This window comes from Narcine bancroftii, chromosome 3, assembly GCF_036971445.1.
Source record: "Narcine bancroftii isolate sNarBan1 chromosome 3, sNarBan1.hap1, whole genome shotgun sequence".
Lineage (NCBI taxonomy): Eukaryota > Metazoa > Chordata > Chondrichthyes > Torpediniformes > Narcinidae > Narcine > Narcine bancroftii.
The window spans coordinates 340,902,491-340,921,375 of NC_091471.1; positions in this window are offsets into that span (position 1 = coordinate 340,902,491).

The following is an 18,885-nucleotide window of genomic DNA, read 5'->3' on the forward strand; positions in this document are numbered from 1 at the left end:
CTCGATATGAAGGCCAACATACCATTTGCCTTTTTAACCGCCTGCTGTACCTGCATGCTCGCCTTCAGAGACTGATGTACAAGTACCCTTAGGTCTCTCTGCACTTCCCCATCTCTTAATCTATTGCCATTCAAATAGTAATCTGCCCTCCGGTTTGTATTACCAAAGTGGATAAGCTCACATTTATCCACATTGTAGTGCATTTGCCATGTATCTGTCCAGTCCCTCAATTTATCCAAATCACACTGGAGCTTCCTGACCCCCTCTTCCGTGCACACAACCCCTCCTAGCTTACATCCAATCCCCTCATCCAGATCATTAATGTAAATTGTGAACAGCTGGGGTCCCAGTACAGATCCCTGTGGTACCCCACTGGTCACCGCCTGCCACTCAGAAAACGAGCGATTTATCCCAACTCTCTGTCTTCTACCTGCCAGCCAGTTCTCAATCCATATCAATACTTTGCCCCCAATCCCATGAGCCTTGATTTTGGAAGCCAGTCGTTTATGTGGGACCTTATCGAAGGCCTTTTGGAAGTCCAGGTACACCACATCCTCTGGCTCTCCCCCATCTATTTTACCTGTCACCATCTCAAAGAATTCCAATAGATTTGTCAAGCACAATTTATCTTTTATAAATCCATGTTGACTCCGTCCAACTCCTTCTCTGCTATCATATGCTCCGTTATTACATCCTTAATAATGGATTCCATCATTTTGCCCACTACTGATGTAAGGCTCACCGGCCGATAATTCCCCACTTTTTCTCTACCCCCTTTTTAAATAGTGGGGTAACATTAGCTACCCTCCAATCCATGGGTACTGATCCTGAGTCTATCAAGTTCTGGAAAATAATTCTTAAAGTATCTGCTATCTGAATGGCCACTTCCTTGAGTACCCTAGGATGTAGATTATCAGGCCCTTGGGATTTATCTGCCTTCAATCCCATCAATTTCCCCAAGACCATGTCCATAGAGATACTGATTTCTTTCATTTCCTCCCTTGCATTAGTCTCTATGTTTCCCAACATCCTTGGGAGGTTATTTGTATCCTCTCTTGTAAAAACAGAACTAAAGTAAGAATTTAATTGGTCTGCCATTTCCTTATTCCCCATTATATATTCCCCTGATTCTGACTGCAAGGGACCTACTCTGGATTTCACCAATTTTTTCCTCTTGACATATTTATAAAAGCTTTTGCAGTCGGTTTTTATATTTGCCGCAAGCTTACTTTCGTAATTTATTTTTGCCCTCTTGATTAATCCCTTTGTCCTCCTGTGCTGCATCTTGAACTGTTCCCAGTCTTCGGTTGCGGTACTTTTTTTGCCCAATTGATATGCTCTCTCTTTGGACCTAATGCTGTCTCTAATTTCCCTTGTTATCCACGGTTGAGTCACCTTTTTTGGTTTATTTTTATGCCAAACTGGTATAAACGATTTTTGCAATTTCTCCATTAGATCTGTGAATGCTTTCCATTGTCTATCCACAGTCAACTCCCCCATAAACACCACCCAATCAATCTTACTCAACTCCCGTCTCATACCATCATAATTCCCTTTATTTAAATTCAGGACCTTAGTCTCGGTTTTAATTTAATCACTCTCCATGTCGAGTGAGAATTCGATCATATTGTGATCGCTCCTACCCAAAGGGCTTCGCACAACAAGATTGCCGATTAGCCCCTTATCATTGCATAATACCCAATCTAAAATGGCCTGCTCCCAAGTTGGTTCCTCGACATATTGGTCTAGATAACCGTCTCGTAAACATTCAAGGAATTCCTCCTCCTCTGTATTTTTAACAATTTGACTAGTCCAATCTATAAGCAAATTAAAGTCTCCCATGATGACACACACAAGGTAAAGACTGTACAACAGGCTTTAATCCACAAAGACTTTCACAGAGCCAGGCTGGCTGTAGTTGCAGCAACTCTGAGTGAGGCCTTGGGAGGCTGGCGCAGGTTTATATCCCAATGGATTGACACCCGACTGGGTGAGGCTTGATCCATTCAGGCCGACTGATTGACAGCCTGTTCCCTTACACTCCTGCATGTACATAGGTTGCCGCCTGCAGTAGGCCGGTGATACACTCCTGCAGGTACAGAGGTTTCCCCCTGCAGTAGGCTGGCGGTACACTCCTGCAGGTATAGAGGTTGCCCTCTGCAGTAGGCCGGTGGTGTACCACCACAGTTCCTCAGTACGGCTGGGAGTCCACTATGGGTCAATCGATTCAGCCTTTTGATCTTTCTATTTTAGAATCCAGATCAATGGCAGCACCTTTGAGCCACGAAGTGAGCAGGTAACAGCAAACAAGCTGGCATTTAACTGCGGCATTTTACATTTCAGAATACCCATCCAGTTCAATGCGGTAGGATTTATTGTAAGATTATATATTTACTATAGTGAGTCATCCATATATGACATTTATCTTAATGATGTAAAACATCATTTCCACAGTCCTGCCCAAATGTTAGGTTTTATGGATGGTTCACTTTATTGGTTTAAACAGTTTCATTTCTGAGGTACAAGTCAGAACAAAATTATAGTCTTGGCTTCTTCTTGATTAATAAGTAAGACTGCTAACACCATGAAGGAAAACAGATTAGAGTCTTATACGAAAGACAAGGCATGGGCTCTGTTTCATTGTGCTGTTGCAATATAAACAATGTTCTTTAGTGATGTGCTCATTCCAAAACATGACAAAGATTTGGTCACCCTGTATAAAACATATTGTTGCAGTACGCATTATGTAGTAAAACAAAATAATACTATCATTTCATAACACATCCAAAATACATGGCTTTTCAAAGTGTGTCAGGCTTCGATACATTGTCAGCTTATTCAGAGGCCCAAGGGGTTGCGAAATGTACTTTTGAACTGATCCTTTGAAATCAGAAAAGAAGATGACATTCCATCTTATACTTTCAAGTGATTATCCAAAAATACTATCTGTTGGGAATTGTAAATTGACTGCACATTGTTAATGGATTTGCTTGGAACAACTTCATACTCTGCTCTTGTCTGGTGTGATCGTCATCTTACATCATCGTGCACCCCACGAGAATTGGCACTGGCAGTGAAAATCCCCACACAACATTACATACCATCAGTTGTACAGTGCATTAGGAAATGGTTATCAAGTCTGCAATCTAATCCGGCAGGTCAGAGCATTGTTACAAACTATGAGAGCTTCCCTGTAAACTGATTTGAATCATTTGAAACGACATAAAAGTACAATACCAGATCATTTTGGCAGCTGTAGAAAGTAAAGTTTTCTCCATATTACCAACATTCCGGAGGTTATTATATTTGGGGCATTGACAAAGCAGAAACTATTTACATCACAATGTTGTGCTTTACTTAGAGTTGTTTAATGTTATTGATTAAGGCTTTGACTTCAATAATTTTCGCTGATTGTATAGCTGAATACCATAATGTGCAGTAGTGTATACTGGCGGTCCCCAGGTTTTGAAGGGCTCTGTTTCTGAGAACGGTCCAGAAGATGATTTCTCTGCAACAGAAATGTTTGTTTATTACAGCTATCCATATTCTGTCAATGTACATTTGACTGCCCCTTCTACCATTTCACAAAAATGGTGGCACTACTGGAGGCGTAGTAATGGCAGCACTGTTATTAGTGGGGATGCGAGAGAGTGGGGAGTGGAGACACAATGCTGTTCCACAGCGTCCAACCACCTGCTCCTATTACTGATGACTTCGTGCATGCTTTAAAACAACCTGTTAAAGGAGTCAATAGTATTCTTAATTAAAATCCTGCAACTCGAGGTCTGTGCCGAAGATAGCAGCAGCCATGAGGGATTGTAGACTCTGGGGGAGCAGGGCATGAAATACAGGGATAACATTTCTCCCCCCCCCCCCACCCCAATGAGAAGGAGAAGCAGAGCAGACAACCCTACAGTACAGTGACCATGGCAGCAGACCAGCGAGGGACTGAAGGATGCACACAGGCTGGTCTTGCCGCTTCTCACAGAACCATGACTCATGAGGGTGGCAAGACGAACTCCCAAAGGCCTCAGCCACTGAAGGTTTTCTGATGATGTTGGAGCTTTGGAACTGGAACTCAGATTGTTGATGGATCAAATAGGGGCCTTTGTGGTTGCTGAGGGAGTGCGGGTCCTGGAGGCGAATCCCCAGACACTCAGTGTCTCTGAAGGGACTGTCTTTTGCTAGTCTTGCTCTCCTACTGTAAGGGGTGGGAGTCCACACTAATGGTGACCTTTTGCTTATGGCAGGCAGAAGGAAATCTCATGTAATGTTACATTTTTTAAATTATTGCATGACAATAAAATTGCGAATCTTGAATATTCACCCACAAACAACAGGCATGATACTAACAGAAAATATATAATGCATTCAGTCATTAATGAATACCACCTTCATTCGTTGGGGGATTGAGTTCAAGAGTTTAGAAGTAGTGTTGCAGCTCTATTCAGATCTGTTTGCTTCATTGCAGAAAGATGCGGAAGCTATGGAAAGGGTGCAGAGGAGATTTACCGGGATGTTGCTTGGCTAGGAGAATGTGTCTTAAGAGCCGAGGTTAACAGAGCTAGGGCCTTTCTCTTTGGATTGAGGAAGGATGAGAGGTGACTTAATAGAGGTCTACAAGATTATGAGAGGCATAGACAGGGTGGACAGCGAACACCTTTTTCCTGGGATGAGTGTAGCCAACAGCAGACGACATCGGTACAAAGTGACGGGGAGGAAAGCTTATGGGAGGTGTCAGGGGTAAGTTTATTTTTACATTCAGAGTAGTGGGTGTCTGGAATGCCTTGCCAGGGGTGGTGGTGGAGGCTGGAACAATGGGCACATTTAAGAGTCTTACACAGGCACATGGATGAAAGACGTGAGGTAGGGAAAATTGAGTTTTTTGAGTTGGGGGCCAAAGGCCCTGTACTGTAATGTTCTATGTAAAACATTATGATTATTATTATTATTATTATTATTATATTATCTTAAAGTGCTTTTAAAATGGATGGGAGAATATCCATAAAGTTGGATTTCCATAAATCAGGTAATCCCTAATCCAGGGATTACTGTATTTTAACAAAGAACGTTATCCATCTGCCACTCCATTCCAAATTATGAAAAATTAATTTTGAATTCACCTCAAAAAATAAAAATGTTCAAAAATATCAGGTACAATTTTGTTGAAAATTTAAATGTTGTTGGCATATATGGAATATAACTTAAATTTTACATTAAAGTTAAATATTGTGATTGTGAAACATAATTGCAATTGGTAAAATTATTTAAAACTCCTCAGGATACATTTTTTCAGATATTCAATAGTAAAGGTCCATCTGCATGTGGTGCAAACTTTGCATTAACTTAAAAATGAAGTATAACTTGCTTAGTATAGAAGGTGTCCATACGTAGCAATAAATCATATAGCACCCATTTGTACTGGGGCCTTTGGTTGGACTAACTTCGATAGATCCCAAGTTAACACGATAAGATGACAGGCACACTCAAAATTCATTGCTGTTGTTTATTTTATTGTCATACATGCATTGAAGAAGAAAGAAAAGGAGAAAATACTCAAGTCAATTAGCAGTTTCAGTTGTGTCTCTGGAAAGGGAACCAGATTTACTCTTCATATTCATGATCATTTCTTTAATAGTTTTATTTTTATTTCAGATTCTCTCTTTGGCTTGGCTTCGCGGACGAAGATTTATGGAGGGGGTAAATGTCCACGTCAGCTGCAGGCTCGTTTGTGGCTGACAAGTCCGATGCGGGACAGGCAGACACGGTTGCAGCGGTTGCAGGGGAAAATTGGATGGTTGGGGTTGAGTGTTGGGTTTTTCCTCCTTTGCCTTTTGTCAGTGAGGTGGGTTCTGCGGTCTTCTTCAAAGGTTCAAAAGATTACATATACAAGAAAATGCTCCAATATGCTTTGCATAACATTTCAAGAGCATTTTCTCTCTTCTCCATCCCGACTCATTCTTGAAGCAACTTCAGTCATGGTCAAAGTTGTAAGGCTTTGTATGAGCATCTATCCAATCCCTTACCGTAGCTCAAAACAACAGCACACAGTGGAACTGATGCATAATGCTATGGGGAAACCCTACAAAGCTGCTTCTGGAAATACTGTGATGCAAAATCTAGATCGTGATGGGACTTCTGAAAACGCCGCTAGCATGCTCTGCATTCCTGTTTCCTTGGCAATGAAAAAGAAAATGAGGCTTTTAACTTTATAATCCTAATTCTTTTTAAACCTCACCATCAATCGAACCCTCCACGCAGCTCCATCCCAATTCATGGAACCCCTTCTAGTCCTGAAGGCATTTGAGGTCTAGCTGCTTTCCCAGTCTGGCCTTTTGACTCCTGTAATTTTAATCACTCCATTAGAGGCAGCTGTGCATGTGCTGTTTTGACTCCAAGCTTTGGAATTCGCTCTCCTGAAACTTTCCAGGATGGAACTTCATCGTTGGTCACAAATGCATTATATATCTTTACTTGGAAATTCAAGTTGAGATGGTGTGATGTTGGAGTTTAGGTTATGGGCTGTTTTCGATTCCAAATTACCTGGAGCAGACTTTTCCTCTTTCTGGAAAATATTCCATGTCATCAACATTTTTATTTCCTTCTCTTCCTTTTCTATCTCGCATGAAGAATTGAAACCTGCCTCAATGCTAATCATGTCCCTGTTATCAACAGAGCACTACATTTCAGATGGGTTATTTGCACACTGCAAATAGTTATTTCCCCATATTCCCACCTGGTTCATCCCTTATCATTGTTCCACTTCTCAGACTAAAACAATTAAGTCAATTTTAACAGTGACTTTTATATCAAAAAGGATAAATCAAAATGCAGAAATGTTAAGCACAGATTGTTGGATTGCCCCTGGAAATAGAGAACAGTGTTGTGAGCTGCAGAGATCTAAGCAGGGAGATAGTGGAGGCAATACTGGGAATAGAGAGATCAAAGTAATGATAGTAATGTTACCAAAACAAAAGAGGAGAGGGGGGAAAAAAAAGAAACACTGTGTAGAATTCATGAAAGGATGCATGCAGAGCAGAATTTTATTTGTGTCTGTTGGCAACAGTGCTAGCATACACATACCTCCCATGCCTGTCAATCAGAAAAGTCCATAAAATGTTGGACTGTTGCATACCTGCCCTCTGCTGTTCTGAGATCTGGAAGTTGGAAACATGATGGAAGTCTAAGGCAGGTATGACTAAAACACAAAAGTCTGCAGACCCCATGGTTGAAGTATGAACGCAATGCTGGAGAAACTCAGCAGGTCAAACAGTGTCCTTTATCTTCTTTGGCTTGGCTTCGCGGACGAAGATTTATGGAGGGGTAATGTCCACGTCAGCTGCAGGCTCGTTTGTGGCTGACAAGTCCGATGCGGGACAGGCAGACACGGTTGCAGCGGTTGCAAGGGAAAATTGGTGGGTTGTGGTTGGGTGTTGGGTTTTTCTTCCTTTGTCTTTTGTCAGTGAGGTGGGCTCTGCGATCTTCTTCAAAGGAGGTTGCTGCCCTCTGAACTGTGAGGCGCCAAGATGCACGGTTTGAGGCGAGATCAGCCCATTGGTGGTGGTCAATGTGGCAGGCACCAAGAGATTTCTTTAGGCAGTCCTTGTACCTCTTCTTTGGTGCACCTCTGTCTCGGTGGCCAGTGGAGAGCTCGCCATATAACACGATCTTGGGAAGGCGATGGTCCTCCATTCTGGAGTCCTTTATATAGTAAAGATAAAGGTACAAAACCAACATTTTGGGCTTGAGCCCTTCATCACGGTATGACAAAATATAGACAGGTACCTTAACATAATGGTGGGGGAAGTGGGGAAGGGCAGATCAGCCAACAGGGGGAAGGGGGATGGAGAGGGAAGAGGGTGGAGAGCTGGAGGAAAAAAGATCGAGGGAATGAGGAGGGAGGACAGGGAGTAGGCTAGCAGAAACCGGAGAAGTCGACGTTAATGCCATCCAGTTAGAGAGTGCCCAGTTGGAAAATTAAGTGTTACACTTTAAATTTATGAGTGGTTTGAATTTGACAGTATGCAAAGCCGTGGACAGGCACGACAGCATTGGAATGGGGTGCAGAATTGAAATGGTTGGCCACTGATGCAGACAGAGCGAAGATGCTCAGTATACCAATCTCCAAAGTTTGCATTTGGTCTCACCAATGCAGAGAAGGCCACAATGGGAGCACCGGATGCAGCAGATGTCTCCCATGGATAGACAAGTTAGGTGTTGCTTAACTTGATAGAACTGTTTGGGGCCCCGAATGGCGGTGAGAGATGAAGAGTGGGCACAAGTGTGGCACTTTCTACAGCCACAGGGGAAGGTACCAAGGGGGTAATGAATGGGAAAGGATGAGTGGACAAGGGAGTGGTCCCTATGGAAAGTAGAGCGGAGAGGAGAGGGATCAGTGGATTTGTCTAGTGGTGGAATCATGTTGAAGGTGGTTAAAATTACGGAGGATAATGTGTTGGATGTGGAGATGTTGGATGAGTTAGTTCAGGTATGACTGAGCTCTGTCTCGGATACTCCCTCGCAGCTTCAGAACATGGTGAGCTGAGGGATCGGATGCATTTTGCATTCAATTCCTCAGTTTTACAGGCTGGTGTAAAACCAGCAAGTCCATTTATGCATGAAATATGTAACATGTTAAGTTTATTGTTTCATTTGACATTTATATTTTGATGTTTTCTGGTGCTGAAATTATTTCGATACTTTTTAACTTTAAATCATTTTTTAAATGAGTTCTAAATTAATTTTAATGTTTTTATTTATTTTTAACATTTAAGTATTAATAAAAGTCTCTGAGCATCAGAAACATTTAAAAACAGTGAAGGCCTGACAAATGGAGTAAGTTTTTATAGGCTCTCAGTTCAGAGCTGATAGGGCAACCCCTCCAATGTTGGTCTAGAAATACTGAAATCCTCAGGTTCCGCTTCCTGAGACTAATACACCACTGTGGTCACCACAAGTTACTGTGGAGGTTGTACGTACTGGATCAATTAATTGCAGCTGTGAAATTGAGGGTTCAAAAATAGGTGACAGGTCAAATTGGGCACTGCCTCCATATTTTGGCTCTGTTAGCGCAACGGTAAATGCAATGGTGTTGCATCGCCAGCGATTGGGACTAGGGTTTGTAAGGAGTTTGTATGTTCTTCTCATGTCTGTGTGTGTTTTCCCCAGGGGCTGCGGTTTCCTCCCACCCTTCAAAACCTCCTGGGGGTTGTAGATCAATTAGGTGTAATCGGGCGGCACGGGCCCGTGGGCTGTAAAGGCATGTAACCATGCTGTGTGTCTAAATTTAAATTTATAAATATCATTGAAATACAATCTCATATTTTCTGCTGAGTATTTGTAAATCTCATCTCAATTATTGCAATGGAGCCCTTAAATGATTTGTACCTGAAAGGTTTTACACAACGCCTCTATAAAAGGGTTCTTTAAACCAGCCATTCTCAACACGGGCCCTAAAACCCTTCCCCCACCCCAGGGGCCACAGAACATTTCAGTAAAAGCTTTGCTTTCTTTTCACCTCACGTAACAAATATTTTTCTTTTTTTTTATGTAGTCGGTTGGAGAGAAGTACTGAAGAAACTAAAACTTAACTTCTTTTTTCTTTCTTTCTTTGGCTTGGCTTCACGGACGAAGATTTATGGAGGGGTAATGTCCATGTCAGCTGCAGGCTCGTTTATGGCTGACAAGTCCGATGTGGGACAGGCAGACATGGTTGCAGCGGTTGCAAGGGAAAATTGGTTGGTTGGGGTTGGGTGTTGGGCTTTTCCTCCATTGTGTTTTGTCTTCTTCAAAGGAGGTTGCTGCCCGCTGAACTGTGAGGCGCCAAGATGCACGGTTGGAGGCGATATCAGCCCACTGGCGGTGGTCAATGTGGCAGGCACCAAGAGATTTCTTTAAGTTAAGCATAACTTAAAGCAGAGTCCAAGGTTGGGAGATGGGGGGATGCGGGGAGTTGAGAATGGCTGCTTTAAACTATGAAGCAATTTTAAGTATGAATACAGCCCCAAATGTGTGTCACAGAATCTGATTAAACTATTAATGAAGGAAAATAAAAGCATTAATTTGTTCTCTATTTCTATTGCCACAGCCCAACGTTAAATGGTTTTTTTGGATGGCACGTAAAATATTTTGTCATGTGGTGAAATCAGTTCTGAGGAAGGTTCCCGGAGCTGATCCATAACTGCATCTCTCTCCACTAGTGCTTTCTGACCAGCTGACATTGTGTATTCTCATCTGAGTCATTTCAGTTCCACACCAGCATCAATTCAGTTGAAATTACTGAGAAAAGCTCATAATGAAAATATCTTGTTAAGTTCAATTAAAAAAAAATAGCAAGAGGAAGTCTTGACAGAGATTAAACTATTTCACCTGCATTCCAGTATAAGAAAATGACTGGACAGAACTTTATGTTTAGGACAGCTGGTAGTTCAAAATTAACATTAGAACTGGGATAAGTGAACATTGCTCCAAGCAAATAACATTATCTATAGTTTAACAAGTCCTCAAATGTTATACTTCAGCCTCAGAATTACATTTTGAACTCTCAGTAAAACAGACTGAACTGAAGCATCACCTTATTCTGACCAAGCACCACCTACAAATTACTCAATGCCTCAAAAGATGCCCTGAACCAATAATAAGTGAGAGTCCACGCCAATTTTGTGTACTAACTCCACACTGCCGTCCCTAATTGATCAAAGGTTCCAAGCCATTATGTACAAATGATGGAACCTTTAAAGGGGAAGAAAAATCATTGCAGAGCTAAGAAGGGAAATAAGATAGGATGTAGATCGTAAAGAGATATGAAGTCAGATGGTGGAGAGAAACCTGGGGGCAGACCTTGGTCTGGAGAGAGTTGGGACACATTTTTACACTTGCTCGGTGGATTTGGCGATTGCTGGCTGAACTACAAGTAACTGTCTGTCTCTACTTGTTTTTTTAAATATTTTATTTTTGATTTTTTTCAAAAATATACATAATGAAAGCTTCAATATCACAATATATTATACTTTTTCTTACAAACAACAAAAACAACAGTCCCTCCCTCCCTACCCCCCTTCCATACATATAGACCCACACGTCAGTCAGTCCGGTAAGCCAGCCCGAAAAAACAGTCCACAGAATTCAATCCCAAAGCTCAATGTCCAAATTATTTCCCCCCAACTGAATAACAAAAGGACGTCGTATTGAACGTCGGAGAGAGAAATGACTGATGTTGAGTTGCCGTAAGCTTACAAATCCTTTTTCAAGGCCTCCTTAGATGAACTTCCTCAGTTCTCAATTTGTGGTTTTTAACCCTTCATTAACTTATGAGGTATGTGCCTTTCACACTGCTCGCCAGTTGGTCTCCGCCTCCCCAACTGCAGTTCTGCTTCTCCGACTGCTGCTCCAAACGTTCCATTCTCCCTCTGTCTGCACACCTTGAGCCAGCTGCTCCACAAGTCACAAAGAGTTCCTGGCAGAATTCTGTCCTTTATGCTGGGCCATAACACAGCACTAACCCTGCCCTATCCTTGTGCACCCATCACAAACCTGTGCATACATAACTCACGTGTGGAGCTGTGCAGCAGGCCTGAACTTGAGGGTTGAATCGTGCTGAATGGATCCCCCAAAAAACCCTGTGCTGTTGCAGTGAAGATCCAGGTCGATTCACCTTTTAAGTATTTTTCAACCACTGATCACTCCATCATTTCCTATCGGTGAATGGAAATATCGGCAGAAGCTTGAGTTGCTTGATACTTATCTTCTCCGCTCAGTCAATCCAAACTTTATGCGATCAGCAACCAATTCAAGTTGTATTTTTATTTACATAATGAATTTCTTTGCTTGCAGGGATTAGCATTTAACTCTGCTATCATTCATCACAGAAAAGAGGCTCACATCATTTTGGAGATAGAAATCAATGCAAGTTGCCTGCTTAGTTCTACACAGCTGTGTTGTCTGATCATTTGCCAATGACAATAAATTGAACTAAATTTGTAGGTTTTTTTTTTCTGTTCAGGGTTCAATCTGAAAAACAACCCAAGTCTTTAATTCTTTCACATTGTTTTCTTTTATCCTCTCATCATTTATAATTTCTGGATGCAATATACTAATGTCATCATAAAAAAAGCACGTCAGCGCAGCTAATTCCTCAGGAGTTTGTGGAGCTTCAGAAACCTTGGCAAACTTCTAGTAGAAAGTGTGCTGACTGACAGCATCATAGCCTGGTATGGGGAGGGGGGCACTAATACCTCTGCAAAAGGTAGTGGAAACAGCTCAGTATACCACAGGCAAAACTCTCCCTGCCATCGAGAAAATCTACACGAACGCTACCATCAGAGAGCAGCAGCAATCATCAAGGATCCACATCACCCAGGAACATGCTCTGCTCTCACTGCTGCCATCTGGATAGAGGTATAGGTACCACAAGACTCATATCACCAGGTTCAGAAAGAGTTGCTACCCTTCCACCATCAGACTCCTAAACATCAGATTCAATCAGAGACTCATTTAAAGCCTCTTACTTTGCACACTATTTATTAGAGAATATATATTCATTTCTGTATTGCACAGTTAATTTGTTTGTATTTCTTTCTTTGTTTACAAATCTTTTTTTTACAGTTAGTAAAAAGTAGAAATTCTGCCTGGCCTGAAGGAAAAAGAATCTCGGGGCTGTATGTGATGTTATGTATGTTCTCTGACCATATTTGAACTTGGAAAAATTAAGTAAATCAATCGCATCTATCTGTATTTAAATAACAATAAGCTTCCTATTGTCAAATATATTCAAATATGTAAACAACTAAAAGTCTATGGTGCCCAGTGTAAATGGGTGAAAGAAAAAATTTTGTTCATTTTACATGGTGACATTCCTTTTGAAAAGACTCATGGAACATTGACAAATAATGGACAGTGAAATCATATCTCCACTATCAGTAAATGTATTTTATGTCTGCACCTATTTACATACTTTTAGGTGCAAAATATAAATGAATTGCTTTTAAAAAAAAAAATGAATCAAATGAATGGCATGCAATTCCCTTTTTAAAGCACAGGAATTAATCAATGTATAGTAAACCTCTTGCATCTGGAATTCAAACAACAGACAAAAAAAAACAAAATAAACTAAATAAGAATAAAATATTAGGCAAAAATACATGTTTAAAATTGTAAAAGTCAATGCTCTCTGAAGTAACATATGAACCCTTAGTGAAGATGGGAGGAAACATTCAGCCAGCGAAGTGTTTGGTCATGATTTGCTCATAGGAGCAGTTTGAAAAAAATGTTGAATAAAGTTGTGCTTGAATAAAATGGTGTCGCCCAGGATGAAGAGCTGGCTGATGCCGCTCACTTTTGGGGTGACTCTCTTAAAGTGTCTCCTTATCCCCTGCTTAGTTGCCCCGGTCAGAGTCTTTACCTTGAGGGAGGGGGTGGGTTAATTACCTATAATGCTATCGCTCGTCTTTCGGGTGGCTCCGTGGAGGGAGAGGAACCTGCGGATGCAGCAATGGTTAAATGTTTTCGAAGGATGTGACTGAAAATAAAGTAAAATGCTTTAAGGTTGAGATATTAATGCAAGTGAAGTTTGTTCAATATAAGCACAGTATCTTTTATTTGTCTTTTAAACTATTTATTCTTAATGCAGGTGTTTTAGTTAGGCATTGTAAGAGCAACGGGAAAATCCACTTATTCGGCATCTACCAATTCTCATAGGTGCCAAATACCAGGGGCTTTTACTGTACTTGAAATAAATTAAATCATCCATGAAAGTCTGAAGTGATTCAGTAAATATAAAAAATACTGGACAATCAAAGCAATTTAAAAAAAAAATTGCCTTTGTGTTCACAAAAATAAGATGAAAACATTTGGTTCTAAACAAATAAAGCATACCAGCTGATTTTGAGACTCCAAAGAACATTCCACAATGGGTGAATTGCTTAATTAGCCAGGGCTGAATGCAGGGCTAATTGTTAACTGCCTCACCTAATTACAGGCAACCTGCTGCGGAGAACCATGGAGCCTGATGCACTCAAGCAATCAGACATGTGCAGTGTGTCAAACAACATTCAATGTGCATTTCAGTTTCACTGTCACAAAACTGCCACTATATAATAAGCTGGTCATTTAAGCAGTGGGACAGGGATTAACTGAATGGGCTCAAACCTGTTTTGGCACAAAAATACGCAACAGTAGCCCTTTTAACATTGGCGAACCCCCAATTTGGTGGTTCAATGAACCATTTTAAAATACCGGTAGAGCCGTTCACACTGGACCAGTGTTAACCGGCTCTCTGTGCCCTTTCACATTTACCACATGGCATCCCAGAGCAAAGGCCGACTATCCTCCGGTGGTAACACCCTGCATCCCCCCGTCCCATTCACATTGGGTGAGCCGGTCTGCTAATTCAAAATGAATTGGTGATGATATCACCCGCTCTAGGCGGTTCATTCCCCGAGGCAATTTGACCCCTGCGCGCCAGTTCACGAGTGTTCACATTGGCATGTTAACCAGTAAGACTGGTGGTTAATTACTGGGTTAAAGTGCCAGTGTGAAAGGGGCTAGTGTTGCTGCAGTGGAGTTCCAAGTACAATCCAAACATGAAAGCTTTCAGATGATGGGGATGAATGCAATTTACAAACCAAAACATTGGTTACCCTTTCCTTCCTATGACTGCTGTGTGACCTGCTGGGTTAGTCCAGTAGGCTTGTGAATTGCACAATTCATTGTTTTATTGGTTTTGCCCTAACAAGGCAGGCCTTTGATCATTCCCTAACTGATCCTGGGGTCCCCATCCTCTTCCTGAACCATATTCTCCCTGGCTGATCTCCACACCCCCCTGCCAATCACCTCCAACACACATCAGTCCTCTTTCTAGTTCCCCCACTCTGCTTCACACAAATCCCAGAGGCTGTGTTCCATATCCTGAACTCTTCACTCCCAATTTGATCTCAACTCCCTTCCTCAACAAGTTCTGCAATGACAAGACACTAGTGCTTACAGTTTACAACGTTCCATCACTTACAGTGCCTTGAGCCTTGACCAAGGGCTGACCATATCGCACTACTTCAATGCACCCAGATGAACATGCTACGATGACCAACCCAGGACACTTAGCAAAGTGCAAATGATTCAAGCCTACCTTGTACTACTGCTGATTGCTATCAGGGTACAACACAAATTCCCAAATCCTCCAAACACTGTCTCTGCTCAGTCACTATAGGTGGAGTAAAATTCCATCTTCTTCTTGGAATCAAGGATGACGTCCTTCCTCATGTTTTGTGAGTTCTTTGGTGGTTGATAAAGTCATTGTAGGAACTATAGAAACCTTCAAAGATAGGGTGGCTGGTGGTTGATAGGGCAGAGATGGTGCGCACTTTCTGTAGAACTCTGTGTGCCTTCAATCCATGGCCTTGAGGTTCTCAACACCATAAAAATTCCTCTACTCCATTCTGCATGGTTACGGGCCATGAATTCCCAGGAGTGATATTGCATTTCCTTGAGGAGCTTTGAGCACATCCTTGAATCCCTTCCTCCATCTGCCCAGTAATTCCTTCCCACAAATAAAGTTTAGATAGGTTGTTTGTTTTGGTAGATTAAAGAAAGGTATTTGAACAAAGTGACCTGCCAAACATAGCCGACCAAGTGTAACTGGAGCCTTCGCGCTGGGGATTTTGGCCTTGGAGATAGCATTGCAGGTGGCTTACCTTTCCTTCCAGTGAATTTGAAGGATATTGTGGAGATAGTGTCTTAAGATGGCTGCTATAGATATTTCAGATCTCAGAAGCAAAGGATGTTTCCACTGTTTACTGCTAACAGAATTAAAAGCAGCCTTCATAAAACATCAGTGAAAGCCTGGAAAAGCTTTATTGACCGAGGCAGTGCTAGCAGGCTCTGGGATCTGGGTCCTCCTGCTTAGAAAGAAGTAAGTATTCCTTTATTCGATTAAAGAACTTCTTTTCTCCTGCAGGTCATTAGTTGGGCTTCTATCTTGTTCCCATTTGAGTATCTTCCCTCTTGCATTAGATTTCAAATTATTGATATCCATGCAACAGCTTTTACATTCTTTATTTTTGACCTTTTCTCGTTCATGCTTCATAATACAAAGCTGGCAATTTCTACCTTTGCAATCCATAATTATATTTTTATTTTAAATCCATTTTACTCCAAAATTTTCCCATTTTTTTTCTGGAAGGTATTTTTCTAAAATAAGTGCAACTGTTTTTGATAAAGGTGCTCAGCAGAGAAAAGTGGATAATAATATTTTAGTTCAAGGGTCAATAGTCACCTCCTTGTTCCTGCTTGACGTGGAAGATGAGTGCTCTGTGGGTACTGACTGAGTGCCACTCATACCAGCATAGGAAGACAGGAGCAGGCCCTGAAGCCTGCCCTGCCATGAACTCTGACCATGGCTGCCTCTCTCCCATACCTTGATCTTTCTCAATTCGTCGATCTTTCAAAGAACTGAAAGTCTCCCCTTTTAATACATCAACCGATCTCACCTTCAATCTCTGGCGCAGAGGACATCCAGAAACTTACCATCCACTGAAAGAAGAAATTTTACTCACAAGCTTTAAAATGACTGGTCCAACTTATTTTGTGACTGCATTTCCTCACATGAGTCTCTCAAGTCAAATCAAATTACTCGCATGGTAAAGATGAGAGCATTCCTCCAGGACTATGAAGCATATTTACATGAATATATGTTAGAATAGAAGTTGAACACATTAAAATATTTAGATGTACACAGTAAAAGTCCATGGTACTTGTGGTGAACTGCTGTACATTCATTTATCTGGCTCCAGCCCATTCTGTGACTGGACCTGTGGCTCCTCCCTCTTGACCCTTAATAAAGGCTCCAAAACCATAATCCCTCCCCAGGCCCCGAAAGCCTGGGTCACAGTACAGGATAACCTTCAGGTTTATTGCGAATAAAAGCCTATTGTTCTGTAACTCCAGTGTTTTGAGTTATTGATAGCGCACCATTTCCCTGTCCACATCTGTTCAGGAGTCTGATGGCTTGGGAGGGAAAACAAAACTGTTGCCCAATCTGGATGTAAGAGCCTGAGTGCTATGGAACCACCTCCCAGATGGCAGAAGGGAGAAGAGTTTACATGAGGGGTGTGTGGAGTTCTTCACAATGCTTATTGCCTTTCTTCTGCAGTGAGGGTTGTAGATGCCCTTCATGGTAGGAAGGACATCTCCTACCCAGTGGATTTATTTCACCATCTACCTGGTCATAGTTATTTTGTATCTTTTGTGCTTCAATAAGAATAACATCTCATTTTAATCAGTTATTAACCATTTCTGATGGGACAACCTTCTTATCTCAGGATTTAGCTGAATCAATCTTTCCTGAGCTGCCTCCCAACACTGGTACATCTTTATTTCTTAAATAAGGAGACTAAAACTGTTTTGCATTACCAGATGGTCCCACTAATAACCCTCTCTCAACTAAAGCTCAACGAGGCATTTGCTTTGCTAGTTACAGAAACCCCAGTGATACAGCCAACTGGTAAAAGGAAGTTTGCCCTGACAGAATTCACAAACCATTATCCACAAACGTGAGACATGGAATAAAATTTGTGTGAAAAAATAAATACATATAAACTTTTTTTTCCAGCTTGCTTATCTTGAATCATGGCTTTGCATTTTGGAAAATTGCGATATGTACCATTTTTAGGAACACAACATTGGGACCCTTGTGCATCCCGTAAATGAATGCTTGATTTTGTGTGCTTCGTGCGTAAAAATATCCAGATACCTCCGCACGTCATTAAATTTGCAGAATCCCTTCAATAAAATCATAATCTGCTTTTTGATTCCTCTAAATGACATGACCTCACATTAAAATCCACTTTCCAAGTCACCAACTCCTTCAACCAACCACTACATGCATCTTGTTGCAGCGTTAAAATATCTTCATCATGCCATACCCCCATCTATCCATCAGCAAACTTGCATTCCTGATTTTTTTGCCCCATTGCAAGACATCAGGGCACTGCACTATGTTACATCTTTACAGCTGCAAAAGACATTTCCTCCAGGTATTTGTACTTGTGATAACCAATCCATGTTAACAAAATTTTGCAGTGATGCGACCTTCCATTTTGTGCACCAGCCTCTTTTGTTTGTACGGTGTCCTTCCTTCATGTTATCAACACTAATCAAAAGCAGTTTGCTGCTTCATTGCCTGTCCGTGACCTCATGTCCTGCCAAATCGAGGCCACCCGCAAATTACACAGTAGAATCCCCATTATCCAGTATTCAATCAACCGTAAACTCATTTTTAAAGAGGAAATAAATAAATTAGTAGACAGACAAATAAATAAATAAAATGAAAGTTTACTGGAAGTTTAAAAATGAAACAAGCCAACGTTCTCTGAAGCCACAAGCAACATGTTGGTGAAGATGGGAGCAAACATTCAGCATGACCACCCCCGTCATGCCTCGACTGCAGCAGCTGTTTGAATAAAGTTTTGTTTGAATAAAATGGCATTGCCCAGGATGAAGATGGTGGTTGGACAACTCTCCCAAATGTCTCCTAATCCCTGCCTAGTAAAAATCTTTATTTTTACTCATATTAACAAGGCTTTATCTGTAAATTTGGGGGAGGGCGGGTTAATTATGATGATGGCACGGTTAGCATAGCAGCAATGTTTCAGTACCAGGGACCATGGTTCAAATATAAATTTTGTATGTTACAATAATTACCTTATTAAAGTGAACTTTACATAATTGAGTACTGCAATATTTTCTTTTCAAATAACTTTACTGTCTTTTGTCTTTTAAACTATGTTTTCTTAATGCAGGTGTATTATTTAGGTATTGTAAGAGTCCAAATTCGCAAAAGTGGCATCCACAATACACGATCCCATTAGGTGCCAGATAATTCCATTTAGCTGC